Source organism: Peromyscus eremicus, chromosome 1 (assembly GCF_949786415.1).
Source record: "Peromyscus eremicus chromosome 1, PerEre_H2_v1, whole genome shotgun sequence".
In the NCBI taxonomy this organism is placed as follows: Eukaryota; Metazoa; Chordata; class Mammalia; order Rodentia; family Cricetidae; genus Peromyscus; species Peromyscus eremicus.
The window spans coordinates 147,163,305-147,185,534 of NC_081416.1; the positions used below are offsets into that span (position 1 = coordinate 147,163,305).

The 22,230-nt window shown below is 39.9% G+C and overlaps 1 pseudogene; it reads right to left on the reverse strand.

Moving 5' to 3' along the window:
- Nucleotides 1–5,181: 5,181 nt before the first annotated feature.
- Nucleotides 5,182–8,047, reverse strand: LOC131919613 (glyceraldehyde-3-phosphate dehydrogenase-like; annotated as a pseudogene).
- Nucleotides 8,048–22,230: the final 14,183 nt, after the last annotated feature.

Consider the following 22,230-nt stretch of genomic DNA (forward strand, 5'->3'; position numbering starts at 1 on the left):
GAATGAAGCACTGAATGCTTCTTGTGTTGCCAGATCATCATGAGCCTATAGATTTGAGAGATGGAAAGGTTTGTATTAGAAGTGATTTGTTTGGATGTTAGGTTGACAAGAGGTGGAGTCATAGATTTTTTTAAAGGAGACCTGGGATTCTTGGCAATGAGCAACATGATTGAATTCCTGCAGGAATCACCCAACAGGTAATATTTAAAGCTGAAGTGGAGACCCAAGGATGTTGAAGAGGACAGGAGTGTTGGATGTCTGAAGAGGAAAGATGCAGGGCATTAGTGGAATGAGCCATAGAGAGAAGCTATGTGGCTACAAGAGCCAAGCACTAGAGGCAGCAATGTCTGAGCTTATTGACGTTAATATCATGATAGCATGTGACATGGGTGCCAGACAGAGATCTATAGAATTTAATGTTTTTTTCCCTGTGGTTTAGTTTTGCTTTGGTGTGATACTTTCTTGTTCTCCCCTTAAAGAATGGTAGTGCTTTCTCTTCCACAGTAGCTCAGTAGAAAGTCTGTTGTATTTTATTATTCATGGAGATTCACCGACATTGATCTCAGAGGAGACTTTGAACTTGGACTTTTGAACAAAGTTGGAACCATTAAGACTTGGGGAACTATTAAAGATGGGCTATATGAATTTTACATTATGAATGTGCATGACACTTTGGGGTCAAAGTCAGTGTCTTTGTTAGGGTTTCTATTGCTGTGAAAAGACACCATGACCACAACAACTCCTATAAAGAATACATTTAATTGGTGTGGCTCACTTATAGTTTTGGAGGTTCAGTCCATTAGCATCATGGAGAAGAGAACGGCAGCATGTAGGCAGACATGGTGCTGGAGCTGTGACTCATACATCTTGCAGTCAACAGGAAATGGTTGAGAACCTGGATAGTATCTTGAGCATAGGAAACCTCAAAGTCTGCCCCACCATGACACACTTCCTCCAACAGGGCCACACCCATGCAAACAAAGCCACACCTCTTAATAGTGCCATTTCCTGAGATTATGGGGGCCAGTTACTGTCACACTACCACTTTCCACTCCTGGGTCCCATAAGCTTGTAACAATATCATAATGCAAAATTCATTTAGTCCAACTTCAAAAGTCCCCATAGTCTATCACAGTGTCAACAATGTTTTAAAGTCCAAACTTCAAAGTCTCTTCTGAGTTTCATGTAATATCTTAATTGTAATCACCTTTAAAAATCAAAATTAAAATGCAGATCATGTAATTCCTACATACAGTGGGACAGAAAGTACATTGTCATTTCAAAATGCCTAGAAGACATCATAGTGAGGAAATACTGGATGAAAGCAAGACTGAACACCAGCAAGGCAAACTTCAAACTCTGTACCTCCATGTCTGATACCAAAACACTCTTCAGATCTCCAGCTCCATTCATCTTTATTAACTACAACACACTTCTATTCTTGGGCTTGTTCCACTCTCTGTTTACAGTTCTCCTTGGCAGGTATTCCACAGCTCTGGCATCTCTAAAATCTTGGAATTCTCGTGGCTATTCAGGATTCAACTTCACAGCTTCACAAGATGGCCTCCCTATTAGGCCTCCATTCAGGAACACCCCTGGCACATGCCTAGCCTCATTGGCTTTCCTTAGGAATGAAGGCAAACTCCATAGCCTGTTTCTTCTATCCTTAACTCTAAAGCCAATACCACATGGCCAAATATGCCAAGTTCTACTGCGAGCTGGGACTGGAACATGCTCCCCTTGTTCAATTGCATCTTTACCAGCTTTTTGTCCTTCTCTGCCTGAGCTGGGCTGTCCTGAAACTTGCTCTCCAGATCATGATGGCCTCAAATTCAGAGATCTTCCAGACTCTGCTTTCCAGTGATGTCATTAAAGGCATGTGCTAACATACCTGGCTCTAAACTTTTCTTTAATTCACAAGTTGGAAATGTAGCTGGGTTGTATCTTGCTTTAAGTTCTCCACTCTCTTTATTCCATTTCTTCATCTGTTTATGTTCTTGAACACAGGACTTAGTTCCATTCCATTTTTGGTTTTCCTTTTCTCCTTACATTTTACATTTTGTAATTTATCCTGCTAGGCATACTCTTTTTCATTATAAATTTTTAGCAGAGTTACCACTAATAACCACAATACAGAGTCTATACTAGGCTGTTTTGAGATTTCCTCTGACAATGAAATTAATCCAAACCTCTCTACTTTAGCCTCAGACAGTCTCTTTGGACAATGAAATGCCAAAAGACAGCTGCTTTCTTTACAGAATATCACAAGAATGATCTCTAGGCGACATACTAAAATGCTTCTCCTCTGAAACATCTTGATTGAGTTCCCAATAGTTTAAGTAACTCTTAGCACCACTGTGTTGCATGCTCCTACTAGTATGGCCCATTAAGCAGTGCTTAATGCATTCCACTCTTTTTCTAACACAAAGTCCAAATCCTTCAAACAAAAACATGGTCATATCTATCACAGCAGTACCAAAGTCCATGGTAAAAACATAGGGTTTCTATTGCTGTGAAAAGACACCATGATCTTGGCAAATTCTTATAAAGAAAACATTTAATTGGGGTGGCTCAGAGTTGGTATTCAAATCTACTAGGAAACCCTCCAAATTATGGGATTAGTACATATCTCTAAAGTAATCTTAAAAGTAAATTATTTTAACTCTGCTTGATTGGATGACAAAGCATCCTCCAGTTGTTCACTGTCTGAAAGCAACACATTTCTACTGACACAAACATGTATAAAATGAAAATAAAAGGAGAAAAATATTATTCTAAATGAATGGAATATGAAAGAATGGGGCTGTCTGTACTCCTATTTGGCACAATAAACTTAAAAATATAAGTAATAATGATGCATACTACTAAATGGTAACTTATCAAGAAGTAATATCTGGATATATGTTTGTGTGTGTGTGTGTGTGTGTGTGTGTGTGTGTGTGTGTATGTGTGTATGTGTGTATGTGTGTGTACATGCCACTAAACTCAACTACAATGGTGGCTTAACATACAACTTCTTTTTGCTTCTTTGTTTTGTTTTGTTTTATTGAAACAAGGTATCACTGTGTAACCCTGATGGCTTCACACTCACTATGTAGGCTATGCTGGCTTTAAACTCATGGAGATCTATGTATCTTTGCTTCTAGACTGTTGGGATTATAGGCAAGTGCCATTACCCCTGATTCCAACACTTACTAATGCATCATTCAGAACATAAATTGACAAGGAAGCATCAGAGATAAACCATTTTAGCTAAAAGAGACTTAAAATATAAGTGCCTAGTACTTCATCCAACAACTCTGGAGGACATATCCTTCTCAACAATACACAAAGCTTCCTCTAAAATATTTTAGCTCAGAAGACAGTCTTCATAAAGTCTAACAAATTGAAATGCTTCCTGTCTTATAACAGCAAATACAATTAGAAATGAACAAGAAAAGAAACAACAGAAAACATGTAAAGGCATAAAGATTGTATGATCAATGAATTATAAAAATAAGACACTAAATAAGGAGAGAGACTGGTTGAAGAAAGAGATCGACACAAGCAGGGGGATGACTGAGAGTAATAGAGAGTGAATGTGATCACAATGAATTGTTTACACATATGAAACTGAAAATAAAGTAATAGTAGCAATGATAAGGACTTAAAAACAGATAAAATTATATACAATAAGTTGTTTTTTAAGAATGCAATGATCCTTCAACATACAAAAACATAAATCATAAATAAATATAACACAACATGTAGATAAAATGAAGAAAGAAACCCATTTGATAATTTCAAAAGATACAAAAATGACATTGGCAAATTGAATGTCTCCTCAGAATGAAAACTCTGAAGAAACTTGGAATGGGAACATAATACTCTATGATGGTAAAGTTGATATATACAGCCAGCAGCTTTCTGAATGACATGAACTCTTAAAATTTTGAATAAGACAAGCACATTCCCTCATAACTCTTTTATTCATCATTGTGCATGAAATCTTAGTAAAAGTAATAAATCAAGAGAAAGAAAAAGAACCACTCACAGTTTCTCTTTTTTAATACAATAAAATTACGTATTTGAAAAAATATAGAAACATCTCAAAGAGTATCAGAAATAAGAACAATTTTACAACCTCATGGTTAGTTTCTATTAGGCCTTAGTATTCTCTTTTTTTAGGAATGAATGCATGTATGAAGATTTATAATGTTAGATGATTTGGGTGATATAGAAAATAAAAATGCAAATGCAACAGAAGACATAAGAACAAGCACAGGCTAAGTGATGGAGAAATGCTCAATATTCCTAAATGTCTTAGTGGACAGCCTTGAGTATATTCAATTAACAATAACTGATGTTTGTTGGCAGGACATTGAAATATAGACCAAAGACAGCTTTCTTGAGCAGCAGGAAGCACTTAGGTGTACAGCATGACAATGGGATGTTCATCTGAGATTATTGCTTAGCAGAGGAAGGAAGTCATCATCCCTCTAAGTAAGTGCTTTTCTCTGATCGCACTCCCATCATAGGTAGGAATACCAAGCATTATGAAATCTACTCAACACCCTTCATGGCCACAATGAAGTTAAACTTCTGTTTTCTTGATTTCAGAGGGTTTTGTGTTTTGGTTGTTTTTTGAGAAAGAACTTAAGGATTGATAGGGAGCAGGAGATGATCTGCAAGGACTTAGGAGGAGGGAAAGAATATGATCAACTGTATTTAAATTTAAGAATTGTTTTAAATAAAAAATATTAAGAGGGAAGTGACAAGCTTGTATTATCTGTGATTTTCTGTAATATTCTTTCATGCTCAATGGTATATTTATATTTTTATTCTTAATGATGTATGTAGGTATAATCCATTGTTTTAATGGCTTTATGTTTTTTATTGAATGAATATCCTCATACTTATGTATCTACTTTCTTTTTCCTGTATAATTAGGCATATTCAACTTTCCATAATTATTTACATTATAGTAACAAACACTATTTTTTGTGTGTGAGTGTAGTGAACTTATTGATGGTATTAAAGAGAGAAGAGATCCCTAAGACCCTTTCTTTCTTCGGCAGTTTTGGGATGGAAACTATGAGGGACAAGCACAGTGTTGGGGGCTGAGTTGGGACAGGGACTCCTTCACAGCTCAGGACCTCTCTTGCTCTTGTGTTCTTTCTGGTGTGGATAGTCCAGCACTTCTTATACCTTAGAGGCCATGTAGGCCATGAGGTCCACTGCCCTGCTGCTGTAGCTGTATTCATTAGCATACCAAGAAATCACCTTTACAAAGTTGACTTTGAGAGTACTACCAGCCCCAGTATCAAAGATGGAAGAGTCAGTATCACTGTTAAAGTTGCAGGTGACAACCTGTTCCTCATTGTGGCCTGGGATATCCTTTAGTGGGTCCCTGGTTGCCTGCTTCACCATCTCCTTGATGTCATCATATCATACTTGGCAGCTTTCTCCAGGTGACATGTCAGATGCATGTCAAATATCTTGTAGATAGGAACACAGAAGGCCATGCCATCTCGTTCAGCTCTGGGATGACCTTGACACAGCTTTGGCAGCACTAGCCATCACAACACAGCTTCCCAGAAGTGCCATCCAGTTTTCTGGATGGCAGTCATGGCACTGACTGTTGTCATGAGTTCTTCCGCGATGCCAAAGTTGTCATGGATGATCTTGGCCAGAGGGGCTAATCAGTTGGTGGTACTGGAAGAGTTGCTGACAATCTTGACTGAATTTTCATACTTCTCATGGTCCACACCAATCACAATCATGAGGGCATCACCAGAAGGGGCAGAGATGATGACCCTTTGGGCACCATCTTTCAAGTGGGCTCCAACCCTCTCTACTGGTGAAGACACCAGTAGACTCCACAACATACTCAGCACCAGCACCACCGCATTTGATGTTGGCAGGATCTTGCTCCTAGAAGAAGGTGGCAGCCTTCCCATTGATGACAATCTTCCCATTCTTAGCCTTGACTGTGTATATATGAGAGTTTATAAAGCTATATACGAATATTTTCAACTCTCCTAAGTATCATCAAGCTGAATAGCTAGAAAAGTAATTACTACAATTATCACAGTAACACCAGCTGTTTATAGTACCACATGTATATTTTGGGGTTGCTTTGTTTTCTTATGCCTGTGTTGACAAATATTTTCCATTTAATTTTTGTTAAGCTGATGAGATTGAAGTCTGCAATACATACTTTTCATTTAAACATTCAAAATAAAAGATATAGACTCTCTGAATTACATCTCCAGAAACCACCACATCCTAACCTCACTAATTATTTTTATCATTAATATCTCTAAATACAAACTTTCTTTGTTAACTTATCCATATGAAATGGATCTTAAGACTATCCCGAGGAAAGACAGAATTCCACACATGACACATATTCTTGTTCCTCACTCTATTTCATGAAATTTGCTCTTTATGTTCTTATATTGTAAATTCTGACATCACATATTCTATCTCATTTTCTATGATTTTCCTCTTTATTCTTAAAACTACAATTATTTTATGCTACTTATAATTCTTTAAAACGTGATTTCTTTTAAAAATTGACAAAGGTATCATCTTTAAGGGGTTGTAGGTAGAATGATTTGGATGTGGATGAACTCTCTCCTACCCCAGGGTTCATGTGACTGATTCTTGCTCCTCAGGGTGGTGGCTTTGGAAAATTTTGTTTGAGTTGTAACAAGTAAAGCTTAGAGGATGGTCGTAAGTATATTGGGGGTATGGTCTCAGATGTCCAGTTGGAGAGATGGCTCAGTGTTGAAAGTGTATACTGCTCTTGCACAGGACATAGATCATTTCCAAATATGTAAAGAAATTCACAACAAACTGTAACTCCAGCTTGAGGGTAATCTAATGTCCTCTTCTCTGCAGGTGCCTTCACTCACTTACACAACCCTCCACAATTTTTAATTAATCTTTTAAAAAAGAAGATATACAGATGTAAATTATGTATAGGAAAGTATTCATGATATCTATTAAAAGTGAAAATTATAAAGGAACACAAAGAGATGCCAGACTATAGGATATATATTAGAATATAATATAGAATATAAAAATACTGATCCACTAGAATATAAAATACAGTGATGGCACTAACATCTGCTGACCAAAAGCAGCAGGCATGTTCATATGCAGTGAGTGAAATAAAAAAGTACTCAGAAACATATAAAGCCAGGTGAAATTTCCTAAAAATACAAAAAAGAGGCTTATAATAAAATACCAGAGACAAATAATTTAGAATTTATCAAATTAATAAAAAATCCACCCAACATACAACTTTACAGAAGCATCTGAGCTGAAGCTCATGACAGAGCACTTACCCAGCATGTGGAAAGCTCCAGGATCAATCAGTAGCACCTCAGAAGTAATATAAACAAAAGCTTGCAATACTGATTCTCTTTGCCACATCTAGAAGTGTACAGAATGTTCTTTACAGGTAAGTGAATGAGGAAAGAGTGGAAAATCCATATAAAGTGAATCATTAATCATTAATAATAAATGGCCCACTATGAGAAGACACAGAAGCCTAAATGAAACCAAATGAAGTTAGTCTAATAGAGCCACATGCTGGATCAAAGCAATAAAACAACGTATTGGAAGACATAACTCAACAATGACATAAGGTAGTGATTACCAGGAGCAATGGCAGGAAATAAGAGAATACAAGCTGTTTAGAGCATCAACACTCTTCTGTAGAAGACAAGTGAATGTTGTTCTGCCTTTGTCAAAATCCACTGATTTGTATTCCAGACAAGCAGACTCCATGGCTGTTTGCCAGAGACTGCCACCTGCTCACTGCCCCCTCTCCATCACTGTGAGACTCCAGTGATCCTAATCAGTTCCCCACCAGAGACTGTCCCTAACCACTGTCCAGTCACCACAAGTGGCAGGAGATCAAGACACCGCAGTCCATGTTGGAACTTACCCTAGTCATGCCAGTACTAGGACAAGGCTTTTCATTTGTGCTATCAAGCCTCGAGAACCAGGACAAGCCCACACTCCACGGGAAGTTTGTTCCAAACTTCTTGACCATGATACTGCAGTTACCATATTGTAGCTGACAAACAGAATACCTGGGGAGGATATTATAGCACTAAATACTAACAGAGGACATCCACATCTTAACTCTGCTACGAATTAGCTCCTGTCTTAAAGCTATAGACATCTCTTCTGAAGGAAAAAGGCAAATAGAACAAAAAGGAGAAAAAACCTCATCCAACAAACTAACTGCTTGTGTGAAAATCTCAAATGCAGAAACAAGAACATTTTGCAAAAAACAAAAAACAAAAAACAAAAAAAAAACCCCACCACTACCACCACCACCAACAACAAAACACAGGCCTTGAACTCAAAGGGATTCATCTGCCACTGACTCCTGAGTTACTGAAATGAAGGCATGTGCCACCAGGCTTAGCAGAATATAGATTTCTTTAAAACGTTATCATTATCTTCTGGATTTCCTCAGTGTCTGTTATAACATCTCTCTTTTCATTTCTAATTTTATTAATCTGGAAATTCTTTTTCTATCTTGTGTATAATTTGTTTAAGTGTTTGTCAATCATGCAGATTTTTTTCATTGAACCAACTCCTTTTCAATGATTATTAGTATTGTTTTTGTCTTTTGTTGTTGTTTGGTTCTATTTTATTGATTTCAGCCATGGTTTTGATTATTTCTTCCCATCTACTATTTAGGCATATTACCCATTCTTGTTTTTCTAGAGCCTTTCAGGTTTATAGTTAAGTATGAGATTGCTTAAGGTTTTTTTTTATGTAGGCATTTAGTGCTATGAAGTTGCCTTAAAAAAAACTTCTTAATGATTCTTTGTGTATTTTATACCTTGCATCCTGATCCCACTCATCTCCCTGTCCCCCTGCCTCTGTTTTTGTGACCTTACTCCCACAGCCTCCCCCTCTCCCCAATTTAAAGTATAGCCAAGAAACAAACCAAAACCAAAAAATCCCAAGTAACCAACCAACCAAAAAAGAAAAAAAATCTCAGTGTGGAAGCTGTAGTGTGACTCAGTGAGTCACGCAGTCTACCTTTAGTCCATACATCTTTACTTGCAAGTGTTCATTGCAAAGGATCATTGATATGGTTCCAGGCCTCTAACTTCTGCTACCCTATTGATACTGGATCCTTACTGGGGCTCCTCCTGGATATCCTATTGTGTCACAGAGATCCTGCAGCATTGGATCAGCAGGTCCGGCCCCTTCACGTGCTCCAGCTTGTGAAAATGGGTGGATGTTGGAGGGAGCTAACTCATAGCTCTGGCTCTGGGTCTGGGTGGTAGCTGGGTTGGTCAGCCCATCAGCTTTCCCTCATCGACATAACCTGGGTGAGCCCTCCAGCACTGCCCCAGGTAGCTCACTCAAAGCATCAGGCAACAAAAAGAAGAGCCAGTTCTCCTGCTCTCATGTCCTTGGGCTGGCTCACCCACACTCACATCACCAGGACCAGCTCTGCTGTTTCTTCCAGGCATGATGTATGGCCCACTCTCCTGATTAGAACTGCCTATATTTTGTCCCATAGATTAAGGTATGCTGTATTTTCATTTTCACTCATTTATTAAAATTAAAAAGGTTATAATTTTTCTTTTTGATTTCTGTCTTGACCCAATTTTCAGTAAGTAATAAGTATTCAGTTTCCATAATGTTGCTATTTCTTTTGTTGTTGATATCTAGCTTTATTTGGTAGTTTACTATTAGGATTAGTGTATTATTTTAGTTTTCTTTTATATGTTGATACTTGCTTTGTATTATATATAATATGTGGTCAAATTAGCAGAAATTTCCATGGGCTGTTGAGAAGAGAGGGTATTTATCTTAGTTACTCTTCAATTGTTATGACAAAACACCATGACTAAGACAAGTTATAGAAGAAAGAGGTAAATTGGGTGTCTTAGTCACTGTTCTGTTGCTGTGAAGAGGTGCTATAACCATGAAAACTCTTCTGAGGAAAGCATTCAATTTGGGGCTTGCTTACAGTTTCAGAGGTTTAGTCCATAATCATCATGTGGGGAGCACAGCTGCATGTATAGCATGAGAAAAGAGAGCTTGCATTGTGATTTGCTGGCCTAGAGAGAGACTCTGGGCTTTACAAGGGATTTTGAAACCTCACAACCCAACACCAATGACACATTTCCTCCAACAAAGCCACATCTATCTCTTTTTTCCCTTTCAAGTTTATTTACATAAGTCATTTTATAGTGTATTTTAAAAAAATCTTTTAAAGTCTGAGGCAGCTATAATATATTGCATTTTTCCATTCTCACCATTGTTTTTTAAATCTATGGGATGTTCACATCATGTACCCTAATTATGCCCACCTCCCAATCCCTCCATATCCTCCACTTATCCCTGTAGTGTCCCAAAAAGAATATTTAAAAAATTAAACCAATCCAAAACAAAATAAGCAAACAAACAAAAACAAAAAAAAGAAAAACAAAAAACCCAACAAAACAAAACAAACAAACAAACAAATCTCTTTGCTCCTCCATGTTTCCCACCTCTCCAACACCTCTTCATTTGTCCTGGTGGCATTGGGAACTGCAGTGAGTCATGCACTATACCCCTTTGTCCAATCAGCTCTACTTGCAAATGTTCATTGCAATGAGTCATTGGTCTGGTTCAAGGCCTCTGGTTTCTGGTATACCTTCATCCATGGATCCTCACCAAAACTCTCTCAGACATCCTTCAGCCATGCTGAGTCATGGAGATCTTGTGGGTATCATTTTACTAGACCAGTCCCTTTACCAGCTCCAGTAGGTTCTAGATAGGATAGATGTTAGGGTGGACCAACCCCACCTTGGGTGGTAAGTGATTTGATCTATAGGGCCATGGAACCAGACATGGCCTTTGGCAGCAAACAGGGCTGGGACAACACCACAGCCCTGGGTGGTAGCACAGGCCACTCAAATGTGTATGCTCCACTCTGCAGCATGGCCTCAAGACTCTAACAACACCACAAGGGGTAGCCCAGGCCTGTTGGGCCACAGATTTCAACATGGACTCTGGCTGCAATAGGATCATGGACCCAGACATGGTCCTCAGCAGTAGCCTGGGTCTGGATGTCACCATGGTCCTATTTGGCAACACAGACTTTCCTGATTGGCATGGCCCCAGAGGAAGTACAGCCTTTGGATGCCAACACAGCTCCAGGTGGTGGCCCAAACCCTGGGAATCTGAGTGGCCGTCATGTTGACAAGCACCATGGAAATCAACCCAGACCCTGGCTGCAGTAGGGCCATGGACCCAGATATGGCCCCCAGGTGAAGCCCTGGCCTGGATGGCACTATGGCACTGGATAGTAGTATGTACCATTTAGGTCTGTATGGCCCCAGATGCAGCATGGCCCCAGGGAACCAACATGGTCCCTGATGGCTGGTCAGACCCTAGAACAACCACACAGATCCCTGTTGCAACAGAAGTCACAGACATCGACTCAAATCCTGCCTGCTGTTGGGTTACAGACCCAGACATGGCCCTCTGTAGCAGCTTGGGCCTAGATAACACCATTGCCAAGCAGATCAGCATGACTCCATCAGCAAAATGGCTCTTGGACACCTAGGTGGCCACTAGTGGCAGGCCAGACACTGGGCACTATTGTGGCCTTTTGTGGCCACATGGGTCATGGATGGCCACAAAGATCCTGGCTGTGGGAGGACCATGGACCCAGACATGGCCCATGGCAGCAGCCTGGGCCTGGACATCACCATGGCCCTGGGTGGCAAGAAGGCCTCCCACAACAGCCTACTACTCACTGCCTTCATTCACTTCTTCTGTTCCACCTCTTTCCACAGCACATGAACCATTACTCTTCACTTTCTCTCCTATTTCTCCACCACATACTTGCGCATCATGATGGGACCCACCTTCTGAACACTGCTGTCTCCCCAACAGTCCAGGTCTTGAGGACCCTTGCTCGGCTATGGGTGGCTTGCATCCACCTGATCCAAGTCCTCACCATTGTACTTATCATGTATTCTAATTAAACACAATCCAACTACAGTTTCCACTGACTCCACTCTTCCCAGTCCTCTCGCTCCCCCAGATCCACTCCACTTCTGTTTCCCTTCAGAAAAGAGCAGGCCTCCAAGGACTATCAACCAAACTTGGCATAACAAGATATGGTAAGACTAGGCACAAACTCTCATATCAGGGCTGGTAAAGGCAACCCACTAGGAGGAAAAGAGTTCTGAGGACAAACAGAAGAGTCAGAGTCACCAACCCTTCAAATTTTAGGATTCCCATAAAGACCAAGCTCACAGCAATAGCATAATTGCAGAGGATCTAGCTAAGACCTATGCAGGCTTTGCAATTGCTGCTGCTGCTTCAGTCTCTGTGAGCTCTCATGAGTCCTGCTTAGTTGATTCTGTGGGGCATGTTCTCCTGGTCCTCAACCACTCTGGCTCCAACAGTTCTTCCTGCCCCCTCTTTCATGGTTTTTCCCAAGGTCCAAGGGAAGGGACCTGATGGAGATCTCCACTTTGGGTTCTCTCTTTACCTAATGTTGAGCTATGGGGTTTTGAATCTACTTCCATCAGCTGTTGGGGAAAGAATGCAGATTAGAATAGGCACCAATCTATAAGTATAGCTGGATACGATGAGGAATCATTTTATTGATTTTTTTTCTATCCTGGGTTTCTGGGCTGTGCAGCCTTTGGTTCCTGGTCATTCTGACAGTGTCAGTCATGAGCTCCCTTTTCTAGTGTTGGACTCAAACTAGACCAGTTATTGATTGTCCATCCCCACAAGTTCTATGCCTCCATTGGGTCACATATCTTGCAAGAAGGATAGACTGTGGGTTGAAAGTTTTGTGGCTGGTTGTTATCCCAGTCCTATCAACGGAAGTGTGGCATCCAAAGTGGTGACAAGAGTTTCCACCTAAAAACTGAGAAAAAAAAGATTCTAAAATGGAGCTAAAAACAGTTCCTAATTGTCTCTCTCAAATGAGCGGCAGCTGCTGGTTTGAGCTACTTGTGGGTTCCTAGCGTGTGTGCTCAACCTGCCGTATGGCGGGAATGAGGCCTCTGCAAGTGGCACATTAAGCTGCATGGTGGATTTAGCCTTTATTAGTACAAAACAAAAAAAGAGGTTTCTGGGCTACACACTGCTTGGATAAAAGCATAGACCCATGATAGCTCCCAGAGCTGGCGATAAACGTAGCCATGTTGGGAAGCTGAGGTGGGCGGAGCCAGCAGGCACAGTTGCTGCAGTTTAAAGCAATAGATTCACAATAAGACAGATTCAGATGTAATAGTTTGCAATGTGTGTAAAATATATGTAGGCTTGAAAGAGACAAAAAGGTGATATATACAGTTATATAAACAAATACATAGTTTTTAAAAATAAAGTCTTTAAAGAGACAGTAAAATTAATATAAAAAATAAGCCATGTGAAGGTGAATATTACACAGAGAATCTGGATTATGTTGTCTTTGGGATTTTTAACTGCAAAAAAACATTTGATTGTAAAAGCTGTTGAGTTATGCCAAAATGTATATTTTAAAGATACCTTGACTTCAAAATTTGGATGTAAGAATATGTTGCTTTGGAAAGGAGACTCTGCTTTTGTTTCCAAGAAAGCAAGAGGCTATGAATTTATTCCAGATTAAGATACATCAGATTTGACCAGTCAAGACCCCCTGAAAGGTCTCTGATGACACCATGGCCCAGATGATCCAACATCCAGAATGGTTTGAAGGCATCTGGCTCATACAATACAGCCTCACGAACTATTCCATAATCCTAAAATATTCTTTGTGTCCCCATAAGATACAGCGTCCTCCTCCAGCAGGAAGTAGTAAGAGAAGCTACGCCCAAATTCCCAAATTATATGTAATTTTACTTTGTTAAGGTTAAAACCTTCCTTTTTGAAAAAAAAAAGGGGAAGTGCTGTGGGATGTTCTGTATGGCAAATGTGTTGCTAATTAGTCAATAAATAAAACACTGATTGGCCATTGGCTAGGCAGGAAGTGTAGGCAGGACAAGGAGGAGAATAAAGCTGGGAAGTGGAAGGCTGAGTCAGAGAGACACTGCCAGCCGCCATGATGACAAACAGCATATGAAGATGGCGGTAAGCCACGAGCCATGTGGCAAGGTATAGATTAATGGAATGGATTAATTTAAGCTGTAAGAACAGTTAGCAAGAAGCCTGCCATGGCCATACAGTTTGTAACCAATATAAGTCTCTATGTTTACTTGGTCGGGTCTGAGTGGCTGTGGGACTGGCAGGTGAGAGAGATTTGTCCTGACTGTGGGCCAGGCAGGAAAACTCTAGCTACAGAAGTGACATGGTTACAGGAGATGGCCAGTTCAGACTCTGTAACCTCCATTACTAGCACCCCTCTCTAGGGTCACCCTTGTAGAATCTGGCAGTTTCTATTGCACTAAGTTTCCACATTGACCCTCAAATGCCCTCCAATTCCAGTCACCTCTTTCCATACTGTCTCCTTCCATCCCTCCCCCCCCAACAGGCTCCCTCCTCTTCATGTTCCCAACAGCCTCCAGTATACCCTCAAAATCTATTCTATTTCCTCTTCCCAGGGAGATCCATATGTCCCTCTAGAACTTTTCTCGTTGCTTAGCCTTTCTGGGTCTGTGGGTTGTATCATGATTATCATTTACTTAACAGTTATTATCCAATTTTAAGTGAGTATATACCTTGTTTATTTTTCTTGTTTGTGAAAGGACCAAGCAGATGCCATAACAGGCTGCTCAGTCTTCTCTCAGAGATCAGGCCTCAATTTCAGTTTCCTGAGACTGAGCAAGCAGTCTCTGGGAGGGCCATGAACAAAAGACATAGTCCTTGCAGTAGCTCCCTTTCTGCACGTACTCTGACTGCTCAAAGTTCAGCCAGATGTTTACTGTCTGGGACCCCTCACCAACTTAGAGTTATGTGCATGAGTCAAGGATAGAGCCTAGACCACTGAGCCAGCCCCCACAGTCAGTATGTGCTTGGCCAGCCAGCCCCCATGGCGGCTCAAGGACAAAGCCTGGGACTTGTGCTGGAGTGCCCCCCAAAGTGATAACCACCAACCAGTAAATTCAAAGGTTACATACCCTCACCAAATTAAAAAAGAACAGAGATAAAAATAAACCAATCCCAGTTGCACCCGTGGCAAACCCCCCCAACTGCCCTGAAGGGCTTACAGTTTTTGCCTTTAAAAAGCTAACCACACAAAGAAAGAGCAACTCCTCCCTCCCTCACTGTATTGGGTGTAGGAATGAGTTCCCTGTCTAGACTTGTATCTACAGAATAAACCTTGCTGTTGCATTCTGGACATCCAAGGTCTTTGGTGGTCTCTTTGAGGTTGTGATCTGGGCATAACAGTTTGGTTATCTATTGAGGATGATTTTGTCTAGTTTCAACAATTTGCATGCAAATTTTATAATGTCATATTTTTAGCAGCTAAGTAATACTCCATTGTGTAAAGGTACCACATTTCCTTTATCCATTCTTCAGTTGAGGGACATAGAGGTTGTTTCTGGTTTCTGGATAGTATAAACATAATTGAGCAAGTGTCTTTGTTGTAGGATGGAGAGTCCTTTGGGTATATAAGCAAGAGTATTATAGCAGGGTCTTGAGGTGGATCAATTTCCAGTTTTCTGAGGAAATGCCATATTGATATCCATGATGATTGTACTAATTTTTACACCCACCAGCAGTGGAGGAATGTTCCTCTTGCTCCACCTCCACTCCAGCATGAAATGTTACTTGTGTTTTCATCTTAGTCATTCTGATAGATGTAAGATAAAATCTCAGTGTCCTTTTGTGAGGCAGATAAGGCTTAACGCACTGGGCCATGCCTTAAGCTAACAAAGAGCTCTGACATGCACAGTAGTATCCTGACCCAGAGGACCCTGAAACTGGACCCTCAAGATGACCTCTGTTGACATATAGCCCAGAGCTGGTTAGCCCAGAGCTAACCAGGAAACACAAGGGCATTTGGAAGCAGAGCCTGACAAAATATAAATAGCCTGACACACATAAATACCTCAGTCCTTTGTTTAACAAATGAGATTGTTACAACCTCCCAGAGCCTGTGTCATTTGGTTCTCCCAGAGCCTGACCCCAGAATCAGAGACAGTGGGATCCCAGCTGCAGAGCAAGCAACACTTTTGATTTTCATTTCCCTGATGGCTAAGGATGTTGAACATTTACTTATCTTTTTCTCAGCATTTGAGTTTCCTGTATTGAGAACTCTCTGTTTAGGTCTGTACCCCATGTTTAAACTGGATTATTTGGTTTGTTGATGTCTAGTTTCTTGAGTTCTTTATATATTTTGCATATTAGCCCTCTATCAGATTTGGAGTCGGTAAAAATCTTTTTCCATGCTATAGGCTTCTATTTTGTCCTATTTGACAGTGTTCTTTGTCCTGCAGAAGCTTTCTGTTTCATGAGGTCCCATTTATTAATTGTTGATCTTAGTGCCTGTGCAATGAGTGTAATGTTCAGGGATTCTCTCTAGTGCCAATGTGTTCAAAGATATTTCCTGCTTACTCTTCTATCAGAGTCACTGTATCTGGTTTTATGTTGATGTTTTTTATCCATTTGGACTTAGTTTTGTACAGGGTGAAAATTAATGGATCTATTTGTAATCTTCTATATACTGACATCCTGTTATGACAGCACTGTTTGTTGAAGATGCTTTCTTTTTTCCATTATATGCTTTTGACCTTTTTTTTTAAAATAAAAATTAAGCTGTCCATAGGTATGTAGTTTTATGTCTGTGTCTTTGATAAATGTGTTTGTTTTTAATGTTTATACCATAAGGTTTTTATTAGTAGAGCTCTGTAGTACAATTTGAAGTAAAAGATGGTGACATTTATGTAAGTTCTTTAATTGTTTAGGATTGTTTTATCTATCCTGGATTTTTCCCCATATGATAGCGAACATTGACATGTTGAGATCTGTATAGAATTGGGTTGGATTTTGATGGGGAGTGCATTGATGGTTTTAGAACAGAATTTTACCAGACTTAAAAGAAGAGCTAATACTTTTCAAATTATTCCACACATTAGAAACACAGGGAGCATTGCCAAATTCATTTTATGAGGCCACAGTCACCCTAAAACCTAAACCACATAAAGATTCCACAAAGAAAGAAAATTATAGATCAGTTTTCCTCATGAATGCAGATGAAAGAATACTCAATAAAACACTTGCAAACTGAATCTGGAACACATCAAAAAGTTCATCCACCATGACCATATAGCCTTCATCCCAGAAATGAAGGCTGGTTTTACACATGAAAATCAATCAATGTAAGCTACCAAATAAACAAACTAAATAGAAAACAAAGAAACAGAAATGATCATCTCATTAGAGCAGAAAAAGCCTTTACAAAATTCAACATCTTTTCAAAATAATAGTCTTTGAGAGATAAGGATTCAATGAATATACTGCAACATAACAAGGGCAATTCACAACAAGCCTTTAACCAACATCAAATTAAATGGAGAGAACCTGAAGTTAATTCCACTAAAATCAAGAAGAAGGGAACACTGTCCATTCTTTTTATATCTATCCAATATAGTATTTAAAGTTCTAGTTAGAGCAATAAGACAACTGAAGGAGATCAAGTGCATAGTAATTGGAAAGGAAGAAGTCAAAATATTGCTATTCACATATGATATGATATTATACATACATGTGGTGGTTTGAAAGAAAATAGCCCATAGAGGGAATGACACCATTAGGAGGTATGGTTTGTTGGAGTAGGTATGGCCTTGTTGGAGGAAGTGGGTCACTTTTGGGGGTGTATCTTGCAGTCTTTTTGCTCAAGCTATGCTCAGTGTCATAGGCAGTTTACTTCCTGTTGCATGTGGATCAAGATGTAGAACTCTTAGCTCCTTCTCCAGCACCATGACTGCCTGTATGCTGCCATGTTATGCCATGATAACAATGGACTAAACCTATGAAACTGTAGGCAAGCCCCAATTAAATGTTTTCCTTTATAGGAGTTGCCATAGACATGGTACCTCCTCACAGCAAGAGAAACCCTAACTAAAGTGGAGTTGGTCCCAGGACCTGGGGTAATGATGTGATAGGTCTGACCATGCATGCTTTTGTTTGAAGGAATATGGATCTTTGGAATTTTGGAGCAAGGCTCTACCATCATATGCAGACAACTATTCTCCCTTTGAAAGATAGCCTTTGGGCTGTGTCTTAGTTTGATATTTATTGCTATGAAAGACACCATGACCATGGAACTCTTATAAAAACATTTAATTGGGGTTGGCTTGGTTACAGTTTCAGATGTTAAGTCCATTATTATCATGGAGGTGAGCATGGCAATGCAGGAAGATGTAGCACTGGAACTGAGGGTCCTACATGTTGCAGGCAACAGGAAGTTAACTAACACATTCAGTGGTATACTGAGCATAAGAATCCTCAAATAACTTCCACAGTGACTCATTTCCACCAGCAAGGCCATACCTACTCCAACAAAGCCACACCTCCTAATAGTGCCCCTCCCTAAGATATTATGGGGGCTAATTATATTCAAATTAGCACATTGCACTTCCTGGCCTCCATAACAATGTAACAATATCATAATGCAAAATTCATTTAGTCCAAATTCAAAAGTCCCCACATCCTATAAAAGTCTCAACAATGTTTAAAAGTTCAAAGTCTCTTATGCGATTCATGCAATGTCTTAAGTCCTTGTAAAATAAAATAAAAAATAGATCACATGGTTCCAACATATAATGTCACATGATATACATTACCATTACAAAACACAAGGAAAGGCACATAGTGAAGAAATATTGTACCAAAACAAGACTGAAAATCAGCTGGGGAAACTCCAACCTCTGCACCTCCATGACTGATGTCCAAATGCAATTCAGATTTCCAACTATGTTCATTTTTGTTGACTGCAACACACTTCTTAACCTTGGGCTGATTCTACACCTTGTTAGCAGCTATCCTCAGCAGATATCCCAAGACTCTGGAATCTCTAACATCATTGGGTCTCCAGGATAATTCAGGCTTTAACTTCACACTTTCACACAATGGCCTACCTATTAGGCCTCCATTCAGGGATTCCCCTGACAAATGCCTGACTTCAGTGGCTTTCTTTAGGCATGCAGGTAAACTCCATAATTTGTTTCTTATATTTTTAACTCTAAAGACAGAACCACATGTTCCAAGCTGCCAAGTTCTGCTGCTTACTGGAGCTGGAAAATGGTCCCCTCATTCAATTACATCTTCATCAGCTTTCTGTCTTTCAATGCTTAGCTTGGATGCCCTGAAACTTGCTCTGTAGATCAGTCTGACTTCAACTCAGAGATCTGACAGCCTTTGCTTCCCAGTACTGTCATTAAAGGTGTACACCACCACGCCTGGCTCTAAATTTTCTTTAATTCACATGTTGGAAACTTAGCTTGATGGGATCTTGCCTTAAGCCCATCACTCCCTTTATTTCATTTCTTAATCTGTGTTGTTGAACTCACAATACAGCTCCATTCCACTTTCTCATGCTCTTTTTCTCCTCAAAATTTACTCTTTGTAATTTACACTGCTCAGCTCACATCTTCTCATTATAAATCTTCATTAGAGTTATCACTAATGTCCACACTACAGAGTCTATACTAGGCTGTTTGAGATTTCTTCTGCCAATGAAATTAATCTAAACTACTTCAATTTATCCTCAGGCAGACACTTTCAATAAGGGCAAAAGGCAATCTGCTAATATTTTGTCTTCTGAAACATTTTGAGTGAGCTTCAGACAGTTCAATTAACTCTTAGCACTGCTGTCTTTCATGCTTCTACTAGCATGGTACAGTAAGCTGTGCTTAAAACATTCTACTGCTTTTATGACTCAAGGTACCAAAATCCAAGGTTCTCCAAACAAATACTTGATCAGACACATCACAGCAATATCCCATTTCCTGGTACCAACTTCTGTCATAGTTAAGGATTTTTATTGCTTCAAGGAGACACCATGACCACAGCAACTCTTAGGAAGAAAACATTTAATTGATATGGATCATTTACAGTTTAAAGGTTTAGTCCATTATCACCATGATGAGAAGCATGGCAGTATGCAGGCAGACACAATGCTGGAATAGTGGAAAGCCCTACATTTTGCAGGCAACAGGAAGTTAAGTGACACATCAGACAGTATTCTGAGCATAGGAAATCTCAAAGCTCATCCCCACAGTGGTAAACTTCCTCCAACAATGCCCAACCCTCACCAACAATGCCATACCTCCTAGTAGTGCAACTCCCTATGACATTATGGAAGCCAATTACATTCAAACTACCACAGCTTGGTATTGGATTTTAATGGAAACTGCATGTTTGACAGTGGGACACCCAAGATACCATAAGACCTGAACTGCAGATCCATGAGCTGGGTGCTATCATACCCACCGCGTCATAAAGTAGGATGTGATTAACCATATTTTGTTACCAAATGGAAGTGGTATATATGAGATTGGGCCTGAGCAAGTCCTAAAGGTACAAGCACGCTACATGAAGAAGTTGCTCAAATGTCTATACTTTCTTTTCCTATTATAATACTGTCTGTTGCCAAACATCCAACTACGGCCTCATGGAATGTTACATATGATGATTTGACTGAGGAAGAGAAGAGTAGGGTAGGAGAAGAAGAGGTTTCAGAGGAGAAGAATATTAATATGTTGCTGAGAGATTGTTCTTGTGATATTTTGGTGAAGAATGTGGCTTCTTTTTGCCTTTGTCTGAAGAGTCTGCTTGAGGTGAAAGTGAAGGGATTTGGATTAATTCTGCTGGCAGAGTAAATCTCCAAACAGCTTAGTATTGACTCTGGTATGTGGTTAGCAGTGTTATATCTAACAAAGATTTATATTGAAAAGGAGCAAGCTGAGAAAGGAAAATACAAAATATACAATTTGAGGATAAAGGGAGCACCAGGAAATATAATGGAGCTGAATCCATTATGTGTTCAAGGAGATAAAGAGATTTAGAAATGGAATAAAGGGAATGGTGACATCAGGGCAAGATACCACCCAGCTAGGCTTCCCACTTCTGAAAATGGATTAAAGAAAAGCTCAAAGCTGAGTGTGTTGGCACATGCTTTTAATACCAGCCCTCTGGTAGCAAAGGCATGTGTATCTCTTTATTTGAGGTCATCCTGGTCTACAGAACAAGTTCCAGGACATCCAAGCTCATCCAGTGAAGGAAACCATTAAAAAGAAAAAGCTGGTAAAGATGTAATTGAGAGATCTCTGAGTTCAAAGGCAGCCAGGCCTACATGGCAAGAGAGCCATTTGCAGAAGTGAAGGCAATCATAGAAAACAGAAAGCTGGTGAAGATGTAAATGAATGAGGGGGATTATATATTCCAGCCCCAACCATCATTGGAACTTGGCTGCTTTGGCCACATGATTCTGTCTTGAGAGACTGAGGGATAGAAGAAAGGGTTGATGGAATCTCCCTCTGCTACTAAGGTAAGCTGCTGCGGCCAGGCGTACATCAGTGACTTCCCTGAGCTGAGGCTAGAAAGCATTGCAGAAAGTTGTGTAGGTAAATTCTGGATTGCTTTCAAGATGGAAAGATGTTGGAGATGCCAAATCTGTGGGATATCTGCTGAGGAGAGTTGCTAACAGGGAGTGGAACCAGCCCAAGAGAGAGAATTGTGTTGCAGTCAACAAAGCTGAATATAGGTGGAGATTTGAAGAGTGTTTTGACATCAGATGTGGAAATACAGTTTGGGGTTTGCCTAGATGGTTCTGCTTTGGTCCAGTATTTCCTTACTATGTTCTCTTCCATACTTTATGGAAAGGTAATGTATATCCTGTGTCATTATATGTTGGAAGTATGTGATCTCTTTTTGAAGTTTGATTTTATAAGGGATTACAGTTAAGAGGTTGCAGGAATCTCAGAAGAGACTTTGAACTTTAGACTTTTAAATAAGTTTGAGACTGATATAGACTATGGGGACTTTTGAAGTTGTACTGAATGCATTTTCACATTATGATATTTTTACAAGCCTGTGGGGGCCAGGGAATGGAAGAAAATGGCCCCCATAAGGAGTGACACTATTAGGAGATATGTCTCTGTTGGAGTAGGTATGGTCTTGTGGGAGGAAGTTTGTCACTGTAGGGATGGACCATGAGGTCTCCTTTGTTGAAGCTATGCTCAGTGTGGTAGACAGTTTACTTCCCGTTGCCTGTGGATCAAGATGTAGAGCTCTCAGCTACTTCTCTAGCACCATGTCTGTCTGTAT